Source organism: Protopterus annectens, chromosome 2.part2 (assembly GCF_019279795.1).
Source record: "Protopterus annectens isolate FY-2018-M chromosome 2.part2, PAN1.0, whole genome shotgun sequence".
Taxonomy (NCBI): Eukaryota; Metazoa; Chordata; order Ceratodontiformes; family Protopteridae; genus Protopterus; species Protopterus annectens.
In genome coordinates, this window is record NC_056730.1 from 524133237 (window position 1) to 524145768 (window position 12532).

Consider the following 12532-nt stretch of genomic DNA (forward strand, 5'->3'; position numbering starts at 1 on the left):
AAAAAGTAACACCTTTTGCATCAAGTTGCATTTTTTGGACTATAAGAGGTATAAACCTCTGATTCCTGGAATTATTGGCTGTCTGTATTCCTGAATGATTTATTAGCAAATCAAACTTTTTTATGAAGGACAAAGCAAAATTAAGAGCAAAATCAGGGAAGGTCTTTGAAATTAGTGACAGTGACAAGTTTGCATTACTCCTCACTGAGGTAAATAGAAGTGACCTACACCTGCTGCTGTTTGACAATTGCTAAACAGCATTCACTGATTAGGTGTGGCTGTACCAGTGTTGCACAATGTATTGCTGCTATTTGGTGAACTACGTACAAAACTAATATTGCTATGGCTTTTGTGTGTGTTTGTATAAAATATCAATTATTTTTATCTCTGCATACACGTAATATTGATAGGCGCACACATTATTCTGCTGGGTATCATGGAAAAATGTTCCTAACAAATAATTATATTTCCAAAGTAATACATAAAATATGTCTCAGAACAGTCAAACACTTCAATCTTCAGAGTCTGGTGTCCCCCACTCCCCAGACTGTATAAATTGATACAGGTGGCTCCCTTAATCATCCTTGACTGTGCGAGGGCCCCACAAAAGCTGTTGCTGGTTAGGGAAAAACTGAGAAAAATGCATTCATTTTTTGATTATGCTCTTTAATCTGAACAGTGCTGACTCTGTTAGGATAAAGCTGATAATGGCCTCTGCTCCCAACTGCACCCTTTCTAAAACCAGTCCTGCTCAGATGTGTGTGTGGAGAAAGCTGCTGTAGGTTATTGGGTGGGGGGTTGCTTCTTTAATTTTCATTACAGTCTAACTGTAGAGGTGTGCACATGAGGTCATTACAGCTTTTCCTTGGGCTGAGGACAGTGAGGTCACTGTTTCTTTTTTCACAGACCTCAGACATGTACAAAGAAGTTTACTATAGCTTGTGTAGGGACAGTGTGTACTGTCTAGGAGCAACAAAGTTGAATACATTATTGTAATCGTTATTCTTTTCACTTTCCTCACAGTCACACTTCAGGCATGTAACATAGGTAGCTGCCTTTGACAGTTTGGGTTGAGGAGTGAGGAGGCATGCTATGTGTATGTATGTCAGTACTCACTTGAAACACATGACTGTGGAAATTTGATCAGCTGCTTTCATCCCAGTCTTAACACCAGAGGGATGCATAGGCAGTGACTATCAATTTTTTTTTTCGGGGGGGAGGGGTGTTAGGGAGGCAGGCCATGTTCCCAGACTGGATCTATATATCCAGACTGGATCTATATATCCAGACAAGAAATGGGTTGTTAGTTTGTTGTGACCTACTCTTTTGTCATCTTTGAGTATTAAGCTTTGGGCACATCTTTTGTCTTCCTTGAAAGAAAAAAGATTGAAATTCTTTTCTTACTTATGTTTTTTGTTTAGGACTCCATTGGATTAAAAGGTTGGAAAAATGCATCCTAGAGCACCTAAAACCCTATGGCTTTTTGGTCCCTAGCCTATCTGAGTTGTTTCCTAAATGGTTATCACTGTGCCGTCTTGGTCAGGAGAAGATGCAAGGAAAACTTAAGCTGAACAGCATTACTGAATTTCTTTCCTTAATCATTTCTGTTCAGGTCATTATTGGATGAAAAGATTATGTAAAAAGAAAAAAAAAAGAAAACTAACATTTCACCTAAGTCAAGACCTATACATAGAGTTGCTATTATGTATCGTTGTAACTAAAACGCCAGTAACTGTGAACATCCCTCTGTTAGATGGGTGAACATAGTATGGTACATAGGTCTGTTGTACTGTAAGAACATTGTAACTACAGGTTAGTCTGTACATACTACTCCAAGTTTGCAACATGAACTAAAAGGCTGCTTTGGAGGGGTGGCAGTGACTGGGTGATACTTTGACGGAAGTGCCTAGAGGGCCCTCAAACTTGACATTTGCTAGGGGCCCCCAAAATGCTAACACCGGCCCTGGTTCACTGCACTATAGGCTGGTGTTCCAGAACCCCTAACATCTGTTTCTGCACACATGAAAGTTTAAGGAGCTACACTGCATTAGTCAAGCAGGCCTGTGCACTGATTTGTGTTTAATACTAATTATGTATCTATGTCTGTCTATATATGTATGTGTACATACACACACGCATATATATATATATATATATATATATATATATATATATATATACATACAGAATCATAACATTGAATTGTTAGTCAATGAAGTTGGAAATCAGAATGATGTAAAGTAGTTTACTTCATTTGATCTTTAACCTGTGGGTTTCAGATCCACATCGGATCCGACACGGCCGCATTTTCCAGCTATGGATCCGAGCTCCAGACTCCTCCCCTTACCCATACTGTCCCCCTGTCTCCCTTCAGATCTCATTTGCTGCCATAGTGGTTACAAGCATGATTTATCCGCACCCAGAGCCAGATGGGGGTATTGCCAGCACCCTTGCCCTCCGGAGGGGGCTCCTTGCAACCTAACTCCTTCATTGATCCGACCGAGGGTTTCGGAATTCTTGGATCTGAGGACTCTGGGGGTTGACGCCGACGATACCATGTACCTCGACGCCAGCCATTGCCTTGAGCTTGTCGGATCTGATGGGATTGGATCCCGGCTCTCGGTGCCATAGCCTCGTGTTCAGATCCGAGGGGGCGCTGTCTGCTTCAAGCTCTTTGGAGAGAAGTGTCCCACTTGGCATCTCAGCTCCTGGAGGCTTGGCTCAGGCTCCCTGTCAGGAACCAGTAAGGTAAATAAAGCATCTCTTTATTCCCCAGTCTTGTGTAAGCTCAGTATATTTAGACTTCATGGGGCTGTAGGGCATGAAGGGGAGCCTCCCCTCCTGCAAAATCATTTTTTTTAAATATATTGATTGGTTTATTTATTGTTATTTGATAACTGGGTAGGTGAGCTGGTCTTCATGACCTTTTTCCTCCAGGAGGTGAGTTTGAGAGCAGGTCAGAGATTATACAGTTTACAGGGTGCAGTCTGGTTGTTTAAGGGAACAGTATAAATAAGAGGTCTCACACAGCAGATAGGCATAAGTATTGTCTCACATATAGGGTGATAGATGATAGGACCTATGTACATAAACAAGCTCTATAGTCAAAAATAGTCACATGACTCTAGAAAGCATGGGAAGATTATAAGGGACCTGAAAGGTATAATAAAAATAAAGAAGCTGCAAGTAAGGTCTCTGACCTAATGAACTAGGACAAATAGTTGAGCCAAGATGTCCTTATGTACCACAAATGCCTATTTATTCACACAACCAAAAAATATGTACATTTTACCATTCTATAGCAGATCTGTAGTGCAAATCCTGACTAACAACATGGTTTCATTTTATTTATTACCCTTTGTATCAGAATGCTGTTCAGACTACTTACCTGATTAACAGATTAAAAATTAAAAACCTTAACACAATAAAGCAGTTAGTCTCCCTCAGGTTGGGTTGTAAACTGAAAAAAAAAACTAAAAAAACTTCCTCCTAAGGATAAAGGAGATTGGTCAGGGTAAAAGTAATGGTAAAGTTGACGGTTAGTGATTATTACTATAGATTTTTTTCTCTTTTTCCTGTAAGTTTGTTCCAAAGACCTTGTTGTTTTTTGTTGTATTGCTCTTTTTGAAGAGTGGGTGGCCGTGGTGGTGCAGCGGTTAGCATTTCCACCTCACAGCAAGAGGTTCTCCGGTTCGAATCTCAGCTGGGGTGACTTCTGTGCGGAGTCTGCATGTCCTCCCTGTGGTCACATGGGTTTCCTCCGGGCACTCTGGTTTCCTCCCACATCCCAAAGACAATGCTGTAGTTGGATTAGACACTCTAAATTGGCCCTAGGTGTGAGTGTGTGTGCTTTCTGTGGAAGGTTTGCACTGGGCTGGCAACTCGACACTGTAAAACTCCACTGCCAATCATGAGCGGACAGGTGATCCGCTTTGGCGACTCCTAACTGGGAAAAGCCAAAAGAAGAAGCTTTTTTTGAAGAGTGAAGAAGAATGGTAGCCATTCAAAGCAGCATTTGTGAGGACTATAGAACACATATGCTGTTGATACAAAGAAAGCTGTTGGTGGATTGCAGAAATCCAGGAAGTTATCAAAAAAAAAAGGAGTGCAGGAAAAAGTGGGAGATAGAAAATACAGACTAGGCTAAGAATGAATACTGGTTGGCTAACAAAAAGGTTAAGAGAGGAGTTGCAGTATCAAAGAACAAGGCATCAGCGACACTCTACCAGCTTCTGGAAAATGGCTTGGTAGATGGCACAAAGAAACTGTATCAAGTTACAAAGCAAAAACAGAAGGATAAAGAAGATAGACACCCCTTGTTAGGGATGCCAGCAACAACCTGCTCAAAGGCAGATGGAAGGAATACTTCCAGGAGGTTCTGAATAAAGAAAACTCAACAGAAAGTGTACTGCCCCAGACATGGCCAATGATGAGAAAACAGGAAGAGCATACCATGGAAGAGGTAAGAACAGCACTAAGGAAAATGAAGCCAGGTAAAGCAGCAGGCACAGATTGAGGTCAAAGCACATATTATCAAGATGTTGGGTGAGATGGGGAGAAACTGCTACTTTGGGTACTTGTAGCAGTATGGATAGATAGGCATATCCCAGGTGACTGGAGAATAAGCACGTTAGAAGCAGTGTACAAGAACAAAGGGGACAACCACAACTGTGTTCAGTGTAGAGGTATCAAACTCCTGTCACACTGCATGGAAGTTCTGGAGAGGGTAATTAATAAGTGAATATTAGAGTAATAGAAAGTAAGATGGCAGATGAGCAGTTCACATTCAGAACAGGATGCTGCACAATCAACCCAGTGTTTGCAGTGAAACAGATTGTTGAGAAGAAGCTAGAGATGAGGAAAGTTTTCAACTGGGCATTCATAAACTTGGAGAAAGCATATGACACATACCTCTCAACCTGAAGACATCAACATTTTGGGCAAAAGCCCATGAAAAGTAGGTACAACTGGTCAAAAATCTGGACAGTGATCAACATAAAATTTGCATGCATAATAATGTAAATCCACCCACTACAATTGAATTGTGGGATACCAACATTCAAATAATTGTGAAAATGCTCCCTAATTTAACATTAACTCTGAAAATATATATTCACACAGAAACACCAGTTAAAGTCCATTTACAGCATTAACAAAAATATTAAGGGAAGTAGTAGGCAATAGGCATGTAAAACACTTTGCATTCTACTTTTTGCCCTGCCACACTTCTAGCATGTACACACTGACATCACATTAGCTGCACCCTTACATAAATTTATTAAAGTAACAGTAACTGTAGCATCACATATAAAAGAATTGTGCACTCTAGTAATCTTAATAGGAAACTAAAGTCTGTTATAACAATCATTGGTATAACAGGCCACTGCTGTTGTCAATATGTGGGTATCAGGCCAATCTGATCAATGGATCAAATAAATCTGATTCAGAAACCTTTTGCTCTTGTAGTTATGTAAATACCAATGTGCATTTGTAGGTTTTGTAAACAAATCTGGTAGCTGCTGATGCTGGGCACTGACTCATACCTCTAACTGTCCCCAAATTAGACTCATATTTTAGCTCTGTCCAGGTCTCTCTTCTTAATCTCGATTCCCTCATAAAACTGGTGACTTTTGGAGAAAAGGTGATGAATCACACTATATATAGCAACAGTAATTAGAGTTGTACATTTCTTTTACTTCAGAAAATGTATATTAATTTGTATGATTTTATTCTGTCAGTGTCTCAAATTAATATAATGTAGTGTATATATAGTTCAGAGGCTGCCTGGATGATGGCCTCCCCCAGCCACTTCACACCCTCACTGAAGAATACCAGGGAGAGGGGAATAAAAAAAGGATTATAAAGAATTAGCCAAGATAACACCCTGGGGCTGTGGTAGTAGACCCAACCCCTAAATCACTGGTACTTCAAAAACACATTCCATCTGTGGTACAAATATGAATTTTGTGCAGTTCTTGTTTCTACAAATCATACAGGGGTAAAGCCAGAAGCTTAAGATGTGTACGCAGTCCCACCATCATAGATACTCTGGTGTCATTAAATGTGGTACAATATAGGAAATTTGCACATGAACTGCCCTTAAACTGACAAAAATACTACCACCTCAAAAATTAATTTTGTGTACCATGTCTGAAAACTGTGAAAGCATACATAGTTACTTTCCATGCATTAGCAGTTCACTGCATTTTACATATACCCTTCTCTCAGCAGCATTTCAAGACATAATTACTTCTGACGTGACCCTTATTTACAAGGATGTCTGTGTTTTCCCTTGAAATTTTGCTTTGCCCCTCCTGAATTTGATGCATTTTTGAAAAACATTGGTACATTACAGTAACCAGGTAATGGCATTCTTTAGAGTTACAGACTTCTTTTACTTCAGAAAGTGTGTGTTAATTCATGCCCACCCACTCTATTAACTTTGTATGTCATTGGTACCAAAATTTTAAAAATATCCCTGAGTTGGCATTTTGTACCTAAATTGGGAAGTATGAGGTTGAGAGCTATGTTCAAGAAGATGATAATCATGACTCTGCTTACAGGTATACTGTTTTCTATCTGGCCAGTATAAACATATAAGATGGCAAGGAATGTTATTTGTTTTGCTGAAACACAACTAATAAAATTAATTGTAGCTCTATGTTTTGAAAATGGTTCTTTTCTCTGAATTTTTTGATGAATAATGGAAGGTGGATATTTGATTACGGGAGTAAAATACATATTTTTGTAACAGGGATGGAGCCTCCTTTCCTAACACTAAAAACTGGTTTTGGACAATCTTTCTTTGATAGCAGGATTGTGCAATGCAAATTGCATCCTATTTTTATTTATTTTCAGGAAATTCAGTCTTTCTTAAGGCAGGCAATGAATTTGTCCGCGTCAGCCGAATGGTGTAAGCCACAAATTAAAAAAAGTTGTTATAGTCCCACAAGAAGAGAGATTTTTAAGGCAAGGTTAGTTAGCTTCCTTTTATTAAAAAATGATGGTGTTTTTTCAGTATTTGAGTGTTTAAGGTAAACTGTAGAGTAGCGTTTCAGCTGGTATTGGATCCCATCTGTGAAAAAATGGTGGGGAGGCACTTGGCAACTATAGGAGTGTCACTTCTTCTATCGCATGTACAGAAGTACATTTATGAAATATTAAGATATGAATGCAGGCTGGAAAGAAGGAAAAGTTGATGATAATTGCAGCCATTCATGAGGGGTAAGATGAAAATTACTATAGTCTCTAGTTTTTATCAAGGGGAGAGCTGATAAGCTGGAGAGAGGTGATACCTGTATTTACCTTGCTTTGACATTGCATGTTAACTTATAACATGTACTTTGCCTTCATCGTTCAGATATTTTTTAGAGTTCCAATTGTAGAAACAATGTACACACACATGGAGGCAATGAGAAGAAAGACCTGTAAAACAGGGATACCCAAGCCCAATTAGGGTGCTTGTGGGTATCTTAGTACATGGAGCTTTTTAGTTGTCTAGACATTTGTGTGTTCTTTACCACCTAACCTAAGGTTTGCAACTAGGTGTAACCTTCAAGATTAAAGTAAATATGAGGGTGTGGCATCCATAACAAACTGAAGATGATAACCTCCAGTGGTTCACTGGTACCATCAGAATCCGTCAAATAGGAAATATTAGGCACTAGCCAGTCCGTATAATTAATTTCTGAAGCACAATTTGTTTTCTTTATTCTGATTTTCATTTCCTAATAATATCACCAGATTATTGTTCTGAGTCTATAGGGAGTCCTCCAAATGATGCAGTTTTAAGTCTACCATTGGTTATACCCTGCAGCCATACAGAAACACAATAACCTGGTGTGGTAGAAACAGTACTGAGCTCTTTGTATGAGCTCCATAATTTCTCTGTAAGAACAGATATTCGTTTTATAGTTCAGACTTTCAAAACATTTTGTGTAGTCCCTTACAACATTATGCCACAGCTAAGCAGTACAGTTCTGCTGTTTAAAATCAGCTGAAAATCCTAAGTACACAGGGTGGGGAAATGAAAGACTGTTGTTACCGTGTTGCAGTACTGCTAAAACAGTCACAGCCCCTAGGAATACAATCTGATTGTGTATATCAGAATGGAATCATGGTCTTCTGAGCCTCTCAGCCTTGGGTTCCGATTGTGAACTGTTGTGCTGCAGTTGTGCACAGATGGCTTAGATTCACTGCAAGTGAGAAAGAAGCTGAACTTTAAAGGGAAGTATAAATGTAATACAAGACTGCCCTCATTTTAACTTTCCAGTCGTCTACCATTGTCTGTAAAATCCATTATACTTCGTTTGCACTGCAGTTTATTACTGCTGCAGTTCACAGAGTCGTGAAAGGTAGTTTTCAGGACAAGCAAACCTTCACGAGACATGCAGTTTTGCTTTTCTTTGGGAAGATGCTGATAAATGTTCAGAAAAAATATCACTACTAATTGGTGCGGTAGACTGGCAGTGCAGTGTTGGCTTCATAAATGAGTATTTGCAGTCCAGCTAATGCGCCTAGTGATTTAACTGTAATAAACTGCATTTTAAATTAGTAGCAAGCAGTTTTACATATTTTTTTAATCTTCACAGAGAAGATGTGTGCTTTAATGGGTGCCAGGAGACCTAGCTACAGTTGAGGGCAAAGACTCAAAATCCATGACACTTTTTAAATATTACCCTTAATTTCCCCTAAAAGGTTAAAGGAACAACAGGTATTGCATACGGATGCATTTTCTAAACAATGTCTGGCACTGCTCACTGGCTGTAATTATTAATACTGTATCAGAAAATCCCATATTTTACAAGAGACACTGCAATAACTCAGTGGCAGCATCAGTACTGTAATGCACTGTATGAAAACGAAATTGAGATTTAAAGGGGCCAGTTGGGAATTCGTGACACCCTATTATTTTGAGCCCAAACCCGGGAAATACTGAGGAATTTAGTACAACAGAGAGGTAAGATATGACAGGTTCTCAAGAAAGCTGATTTGAGTAGTCCTATGGGAGGCTTGAAGTCCCATAAACATTAGTGCAGGCTATGTGCAAGAACTCAATGACTCCAGTACGAACAGTGTTTGGTCTCACAGAGGGGCTCCCAGTGGGAGTGGGTGTGCATCAAAGTTGAGCTCTGAGCCCACTGCTGTTTATACTAGTGATGGGCCACATAAGCAAAAAGGTCAGACTAACAAAGTTGCTATATGTGGACTCTGAAAAAGAACTTCAGCAAAAGGATAGCCGAATGGAAAGCAAAACTGAGGGCACATGGGATGAAACTGAATACAGATAAGAGAGTCATAATGGCAGCAAATGGAGGAAATCAAAAGAAGCCGAGAATTGAGATAGAACTGAAAGTAGTGGAATAGCTTAACGGCTTCAAGTATCTGGGAGGCGTAGTTGAGGAGTAGGGAAGTCTGAATAAAGAAGTCAAAGCTGGAGTCAGAGGGGCTGTAGTCAACTGGCATAGAGTGTCAGGGACAGTGTATGTCAGAAGAATGACAGAGAAGCTGAAAAGTAAGGTGTAGTGGGGCAACCAGTACTACTATAGGGTACAGAAACCTGGGCAATAAAGGCAGAGCAGTTGAGGAAACTAGAGGTGATGGAGACAAAGTGCCTGAGATGGGTGGTACGATGCACACTGTAAGACACACAAAAAAATAGTGACATCAGTGCAGAAGCCAAAGTACCTCAAATTGCAGAGAAAGTCAAAGAGAACAGTGGTAGTTTGGACACATGTACAAAAAAGGAGAAGACAATCTGGAGAAGATTTGGGACCGACAGGAAGAAGGCAAGAGGAATCTAAGGCTTCTAGCAAAGAGGTGGATGGATTCTCTGAGAGAAGACCTGTGATAGTCAGGCATGATTGTCAATGAAGGTAAAAAATTGGCATTGAATCAAGAGAGATAGAGAGTCAGCTGGCATGGCACCAGATAAGACCATGTAGAAAATGGAAAAAAGGGAGTTGATCATGCTGATGCTCTTTGACAGTACTGCTGCTGTTCTGTTTCCTGTCTTTAAGAGTGACCAGTTCTTTGCAGGACAATTCATTTAATACTTAAGGATGGTGTGGAGGTTTTGGTTCATTTATTTATGTGTATTTGTTAACCATAGTATAGCAGTGATCCACATGGACCCTTTTCAGGCTTAGAGAAGATACACTGTCTGGTTAAGTGACTTGCTCAGAGTTACAAACTAGGCAAATGGAGGCTGAGGGAGTCAAACCCGGGAATTAGAGAAGCAAGCTATCAGCACCTCATAACCTTAATCATCTGTGCTAAATACTAGGCAGTGGTTGTCTGTTTTATGTTCTGTCTTAATATACCCCTTTCTTTCAAGTATTATAGCAGTTTTAGAAAGGTGTGCCAGATACAAGTAACTTATCCAAAATGGCACCTAATAATTTACCCACTGCATCCCTAGAAAAAAGACCGTGCATGTAAATTAGTGTAATTCTTCATACTGTACCAGAAACTGCTGATCTAAAACAAGTATCAACAGTATCACATCCACAGGTTTAGGCAAAAAACAAAGAATACTGAATCATTATTCTGAATTGCACCATGGATTCTGGGCAGGAGGGGTAGCGGCCACAGACCTCATCTTAATTTGATTATTTATTCGACAGTTATTACATTATACTCATGGCCAGTTAGGGTCCATTCAGAAGATCCAGCTAAAGGCAAAGTTGAGTTTATTCAAGATTTTTGCTCAGGCCATAATTAGATCAAGACCCCCAGCATAATTTATTTCCTAAACAGTTACTGCAGTGCAGTCTTGCCTAGATAGGATATGTGGAAATGATACAGAAAAAAGACAAGAGTAAGACAAAATATGTGAAAAGGTAGAAATAAAAGTCTGGATGTGTAGGGAGGCTGGGAAGGGGGAACTGGCAGGTGCACTCAGAGATGTTTATCAGGGGAGCAGTAGGCAGTAAAGGGGGGACACCATGGAGCCCTTCACCTAGGGTACCATTTCACTTAGGACTAGCTCTGCTTTCAGTAAGCATCTCTGTATTATTTCTGGTCTCCACCAGGAATTCAAATATGGAGCATATCACCCTCACCAAGAGGAGCAAGCAGGTGCCACCTTGTCATCCCTGTCTCTCCCATTGCTTACCAGCTTATCCGGCACCAGTGTTATCAATACTAGCTCTTAGCAAGCCAGTACAGGTACCATAGAGAGAAATATTTGAACTTGTCAGCACTTGTTAGATATACATGTAAAGCTCAGATACCACACAATGAGGACCAAAGATGTCAGAAAGACTGATCAACTATTTATTTCATTAAAGAAAGGGAAATAAGACATTCTGTTTAATAAAGAGACTCTTTCTAAGTAGTTTGCCCACTGTGTTGCCTTCTTTTGTAATAAATACAGTAAACTTTGTAAGATGCAGTTAAGAGCACCTTCTAGTAGGCAACATTTCCACATTGTCCACAGTCATCACCTTCAGTAAAGCTATGAGTTGGATGAATATTCTAGGGAGAATATAGAGTTTGGTGCAGCTAAGCTACAGGGGATCCTGTTAATGTTTACCTCGCTTAAGTGTATCAGTATGCTTGAAACATTACATTAAAGTTATAATTTATTGTTGTAATGAACCTTCCCGAAACAGACAGTAGAGCTGTGGGTAATACTTAAAATAACATTAGATTTTCAAGAAGTAGCCAGTGTAATTGAAAAACTAGCCCCCCCTAAAGACTTTGTGCAGTTATATGTAACCGTCTGGCAGTTGGTGCAGATGATTAATGCTGCATGCTGTTAATGTGCGGCTTCCTCTAGTTCAGGGTTTGATTTCCCCAAACTCTATTTACCTTCTGTGTTACTCTGAGCAAGTCACTCAACTAGCCATTACTGTAGGGCAATTGGGAACTATGCTTGGCTCCTCAATAGTTCTCCCTGGATCCTGGATTTGCTCCTGTGCATACAGCACATCAGGCCTTGAGTGCCCTTCAGCACTCATTGCTGTCTTTGTAGTAGGGACAGGTTTTACGGGGTCAGGTTGATAGCCCGAGGCCCAACCCTCCTCAATAGTATCCTGACCAAATGCGTAGTAACTACCTGTGAACTTATGAATTGTTTGTTACTAAACACTTACTTTCCTGAGTATGATTCGGATGTCATTGTTTCTTGAAGGTTATTGCATTTCACAATCAACAGTTTCCTTCTCTGAGGCTTTTTGACCACAGAGAACCTAAGAAACTGTTAACCGATACTGGCTTCACACCTACTAAAGTTTTGTGGAACAGAATCAGCAGAAGCCTACACAGGAGATGTGAAACTTCTGCCTGAGAAGTTGGCATGGAAAAAGATGAAGTAAGGTGAATAAAACCCTAATTCTGTGATTCAGTGTTACAGTGACCACTCAAAGATCTGTTTTTTATGGTAAGAATCTTACCTGCTACAATACTTTGAGTATGTCATAAACTTATTTTTATATGTAGTAACTCTGCGGTCTGTAGCAAAGCTGAATAACGTTATCATCCTGTGGTACCTTTCAGAAGGAAAAACCCTTGGCTTTTGTAACATAAG

At 39.9% G+C, this 12532-nt stretch overlaps 1 protein-coding gene across 2 annotated transcripts in view; it reads left to right on the forward strand.

The window, feature by feature from the left end:
- The window catches only part of IDH3B (isocitrate dehydrogenase (NAD(+)) 3 non-catalytic subunit beta), a 687127-nt gene that overhangs the window by 337623 nt on the left and 336972 nt on the right, over positions 1 to 12532 (forward strand). The window lies entirely within an intron of this gene.